The 6,187-nt window shown below is 33.8% G+C and overlaps 1 long non-coding RNA gene across 1 annotated transcript; it reads right to left on the reverse strand.

Moving 5' to 3' along the window:
- Positions 1-1,342: 1,342 nt before the first annotated feature.
- LOC123551147 (uncharacterized) lies at positions 1,343-5,121 on the reverse strand. The gene is made up of 3 exons (XR_008369285.1): positions 3,410-5,121; positions 2,927-2,997; positions 1,343-2,149 (listed from the first exon to the last, which is right to left on the reverse strand). It is a non-coding gene; the product is annotated as an uncharacterized LOC123551147 (long non-coding RNA).
- Positions 5,122-6,187: the final 1,066 nt, after the last annotated feature.

Raw genomic sequence — 6,187 nt, forward strand, 5'->3', positions numbered from 1 at the left:
AAGTACAATAATTCTATGGAGTTTAAAGATCCCATGTGAAACGGTTATCAAATTACTAAGTGGAAAGTATTTTTGATATTCGGGTACCTGTAACCTTAACAACTGACCCAGTGACCCTGATATCGACAGGGGTCATATGCATATTAGCTGCAATATGTCTATTAATTTTGACAGTCCTTGGTGAAATGGTTCTTAGATTATTGAGCGGAAACCATTCTCAATGTTTTAGGGTCTTGTGACCTTGAACTTTGACCTAGAGGCCCTGATATCCACTATTTTTATCTACTGATCAAGAGCAATAAGTCTGTGATGTTTGAATATCATATCTACAACGCTCTTTCAGTTATTTACCTAATTTCAATTTTCTGGTCTCTGTGACCTTGACCATGGCCCAATGACTCCAAAATCAATAGGGTCATCTATGAATCAAGGCTAGTAAGTATGTGGAGTTTCAATGTCCTAGGTCAATCTGCCCTCAGGTTATTGATATGAAATGAAGTGTGATGATGGACGGACTGACAGATGGATGGACATTGCAAAACAGTATGTCTCACCCCATCCCACGGATTGGGGTAGACATAAATAATTCCTTTGCAACTTGCAACCATCTACATATAAAGATCATTCATCTGTCAGGTTTTTAGTAAATCCTACCAGTAATGTTGGACTGGTACAACACAAAATTTGTGGTTCATTGTAGTGAAAATAACGAATGCTCTAATTCCGGTAAAATGGGTGGATAAAAAATTCCTTACTTTATGATCATTTGCACATATAACCTGATCATCTGTGGAAGTTTGAAATAAATCTGCCTTAAAGTGTATGAGGCGTTCGACACACAGTAATGTGTGTCGGACAAATGGACGTACAGATAGACAGAACGATGGACGGACAGATGGACGGACAGACAGACGGACGGCCCTTAAGGAAAATACAATATGTCTCCCCAAAAATGAGGGGTTGGTGAGAGAGAGATATAATCCCTACAAAGATGTTCGGGTTAAGTTCTGGAGAAGGAAGTTTCAATAGGATGAAAGCTATGTCCCTGCACTTCTCACAGAGAACAATAACGCTAAAACCCATTATGGGATACGGCTGTTCCTTGTGATAACTGAGATAATCTGGATAATGTTCCAGTTGTGTTCATGTTTTGGTTGACCCAAATAAAGACTGAACATGCTAGAATGTCCACAAGATAAAAAGACAAAATATGATGGGAACGGATCATCTTAAGCAGTGCTAAGATAAGCTAAGACTATGTATGACTCATTTCAACAGATGTGGAAAAGTCTGTAGGCTCATCATTAAATTCCGGGTTGCAGATATAGAATAACACATGCAAAAAAAAATGAAACAAATTTATTTTCACTAAATTTATCAATGTTTTCAGTTACCAAATAAGTAAACGAAACTCATAATCACATTCACATATGCCATTTCATAAAACATAAGAAGATTTACAATCCAATAATACTTAATCATTTGTGTTTAAAAAGGGAAAGTCTTATTTTTTCAGAAGCTCATAGACAACAAATTCTGTGCTATATTTTAGCAATATTCACTAAATATTAATGATATTTGAAATTGGAAATTAATTCTCTGTGTTGATTTATACTGAAATAGGTAAGAATGCCCCTAAATTTCGGAGACAACCTTTTTGTATTAACATACTGCTTTGTCAAAATTTTAGTCCACCAAATAATAGATGAGCCTATTTTGCCATTCGATACACTGAAATGACGTTGAACTTTAACAGTAACATATGCATATTCATATGTTATTCATTTGGCAACTTAAACTACTTTCGGGCTATTAAGTAAAACTGTACAAACTTTAAATGTCAAAGGAGTTTTAAATAATTCTGTGGAACATAAACTGCACATTTCTAAGGAACATCAATAGCACATTTGTAGAACATAAACAGCACATTATGTAGAACATCAATTGCCCCCAAGAGTCAATAGTTGTTTAAACATTATTAAAGTCTTTGACAACTGAGCGCACTTTATCGATATTTTCTATGTATTGAGGGTATTTGCTTCCATTACACTTTAGATGCAGTGCACATGCAAGGCAACTTGTATGCCCACATGAAACATTGAAGGTTCCCTGTCATAGCAGATCATGCATTGTCCGGTCTCGTTGACACCTAAAGTTAGAAATGAAAATCAATAAGATCAAAAAAAGAGTTTCAGACTTTCACTACACATCATATATTATTTTAGTTAGTTAAATGACCTGTTTCAACAATCTTTCAGTCTAATAAATGTGGTTACTACAGCTCCTAAGCCGGGACAAGGAGAGGATGCACTTTCTAAAAACTTCAAATCAACACATAGTCCGACAGCATTGTCAGGGCGTTCTCCTCACTCTCGGCAGTTTTATTTATCAATTTACCTCTGAGTATTTTTTGTGGGGCGGGGGGAGGGGGGGGGGGGTGACGTTACGCCGTATTTCAGTCATGTAACAGCGGGCAGTAAACCTAACCAATGTTCCGGGATTCTTTACCAGAACAAACCTGTTCTCCGCAAATAATTGCCAACTTTCCCCACACGAATTATCAGAGGTGGAGGACAAATGATTTCAGACACAATGTCTGTTATCAAATCGTCACGGAGAACGCCCCGCCCAGGGATCGAACTCGCGACGATGCGAACCGTAGACCAACGCTCTTCGTACTGAGCTAATCTTGTGAATTTATTACCTCTGAGACAGGAATTTTAATTTGACTCAGTTTTCTTGAGTTTGTTTTTTTGTCACTTTGTCAATAAAATCTGGAACACGTGATATAAAATTTATAAGATTTTAAAAGCTTAATAAAAAAAACTCTGTCTATACATAATCCTTTTCATATACAGCATCATCTCGCAGAAAACGAAAGTTTCTCTATAACTAGTCAGATAAAATGAGAAAATAGAAAATAAACCTGCAATGTCTCCACTTCGCAAGCTTCGTCTGCCATATTGCACGTCTACTGGAGAGTTCCTTTGTGAACCGCTATAAAATAAATAATCGTACTTTAATATAAACATACGTCATATAAACTGTGCGAATTTTTATTCGAAAAGATATCATCCCGCATATAGTTCAATATTTTTTTGAAAAATTATGTTACAGCATAACTGAAATCGTCTTTTTTATTTATATATCTATAACAATTTACAATTGTATATATCATGCAATACATAACTAGGTCATACCACTTGACTTATACATTATATAAAACGTTATTTTTTAAAGATCTGTATTAAATAAAGAGGGGTCAGTATACTCTTCCGTATATATATATAAATTGCCGAAAGACTGTGGAAAAATACCAGCTAAGATGTAAAACTGTCGTAATTGAAAACAAGCATGCAGTCAACAAATAAATCACTAACAAAACATTATCAATAACAATTTTTCTTACCAATAACAATTTTTCAACAATTTTCCTACAGGACTGTGGGAACGTCGTACTGACTTCAAACAATATTTTCTATAACACATAATTTACAAATTTAACAATCGACATGAAATGAAACATCAAATAATAAACAAATAAAAAGCTAACGAAAGACTTTTAGGAGACATAAAAACTATTGGAATACAAAATAGGCATGCAGTTGACAAATAAATCAATCACAACAATTTTCCTACGAGGTATTGGTTACATATATCACATTTATTGCTTTAATGTATTATTCCTAAATACAACAGTCGAAATGAAAACTAAATAACGTGTTACATATCTTTAACATTTAAGAACAAGTTAGGAGAGTATTGGCTGTGTATTAAGGTCTTACTTACTGCCAATTATATAAGTGGTTAAATCCATATTTGTGCATCAGACACCACAGATTTAAACCCATTTATATGGTTTGACCTTCGATTACGGAAACGTATATTGACCCCCCTTATATACGCATCATATAACTTGAATATTAATGAAATATCTAATTTCTAAGATATGAAACTAAATATATGCTATAACTTTTACCACAAATTATTCTTGTAAAATCATATAAAATGTTTTGATCGAACATGTTTATGTTTATAAACAGAAGTATGTATGTAGTAGATGTATATATTGACGTATGTTTGTAATCTCAAATGAAAGAAGTTATGTTTTATGAAGACAAATAACCCCTTCTTTAAAGATGATTTTTATCTCTGTAAATAAACATCTGTTAAGTATTCGTTTATAATTACAAAATTACGTCATCAGCGCGCGCATTTTCCAGCACTCAAGAGGGAAGATGGCCCACCGCACCCCAATGAAATATTTCTTGAACCGGGTCTGTTATACATACACTTTGTATTCTTAAAACGATAGCTGACATCAGACATACTATTGTATTTTTTTTTAAATCTCAGATCTCCTACTGCAGCTTTAGTGAATATAAATAAATTCTGAATTCTTCGTTCGAAAAGAAAGAAAATGCTTCTAAAACCCTTTGCCATTGGTTTCTATCGTGGATGATTTCTGCCATTTCGTGTTGGCGGGGCGAAAACACGAAAACTCGACAAAAACCTAATTTGTCGTGTTTTCGTGTTGTCGTGTCGGCGGGGCGAAAACGCAAAAAAAAAACCAACACATTTTACGCGAAAACTCGACGTTTAGAAGGGCGCCGACACGACAAATTTATCTGTCGAGTTTTCGTGTTGGCGGGTATAAATAAGTCGTGTTGGCGCCCTTTATTTGTCGTGTTTTCGTGTTTTTGCACCGCCAATACGAAAACATGACAAATACCTTATCTGTCGAGTGTTTGTGTTTTCTCCCCGCCTACACGAAAACACGACAAAATACATTACTTTTGAGTTTACGTGTTTTCGCCCCGCCGACATGACAACACGAAAAACGCTACAAATACTTTTCAGACATCGTAGAGTTACTCTGAAACCTATGGTGTCTAGTTTCTGCCATTTCATGTTCCTTCTTTTAAAATGTTGTCAAATAGTTTTTATACATAAAATATGTGATATTTAACAATCTTAATAACAGGATATTTGTTTTTTTCGTACTTAAATAACACTTTGATAAAAGCGCGTAGAGGATAATTATCAAAACATGTCATTCGATCAGATTACTTATTTATGTGGAATAAATAAATAACTTAACGGAAAAATTTGCTTTATATATTAAATATATACATAATCATTTGAAGGACTACTTTCACATTCACCAATACATATAACTTGATTAAACCTTCCCATTCGTTTTATATATTTTAAATATAAGGGGGGTCAATATACGTTTCCGTATTCGATCGGGTGATGATAGTCACGCCTACAACTTAAAATCACCCTGAATATATATTTCATTAATGGTGGCTTTCTTCAGCAAAATAATTAGACGTGAACGAAACGATACATTTATGTATTTGATATCTTGATCTGGGTTTTGCATAAAATACATTATTTGTTGTCTACATACTATTAGACAATGAATTATTTTAATGAATACATAAGAGTTATGAACAGAACAATACAGTACCGGAAATTGTATGTCAAGTTTTCAAGGTTTAAACGTTTTATCGTGAATTAGATCTTGCTGCAAGCGTTCCAGGTAATTTTAAAAACAGAATGTCACCTAATGTCTTAGAAAATCCCGCCAAAAAGAGTGTTATGAATAGGACACAAACTATTTGTCAAGTTTGACCTGCAACTGAAATGAAATCTTATTTCGGTAAATGGTTGAACGAAGTGACATTAGAAACCTCTCATAGAGGGTCAAAGGAGCATCAACTATAACGGACAGAGTTTAAACTTCGTTTTGGTTGTTCCATAGACAAGAGTGTGTTAAACTGAAGGGTAAACATAATAATTTTGAAAGATATTCCTCTGAAAGAATTTAATGTGCCTTAAACTTAATTGCAATAAAATGTAAACAAAAAAATATAAACGTATTCCAATGAAAGACAAGAGTGCTTTATTTAATGTGCCCTAAACGTAACTGCACTGAATCGTAAACAAAATAATATAATATAAAATGGTATTCCAATGAAAGACAAGAGTGTTCAATTAAATGTGCCTTAAACAATTTCATTGAATCATAAACAGAACTCTCATATTTATCAGTATCTTCTCACATACATTAAATTTATTAACTCTGATAAAAAAGATAACACAATCTTGTTACACAGACACAGTATTAATACTGTTATAACAAAATGCGTTTTAATTAAGAATGTTGATTTTCGTGACC

The sequence above is a fragment of the Mercenaria mercenaria genome, unplaced genomic scaffold, assembly GCF_021730395.1.
Source record: "Mercenaria mercenaria strain notata unplaced genomic scaffold, MADL_Memer_1 contig_3551, whole genome shotgun sequence".
Taxonomy (NCBI): domain Eukaryota; kingdom Metazoa; phylum Mollusca; class Bivalvia; order Venerida; family Veneridae; genus Mercenaria; species Mercenaria mercenaria.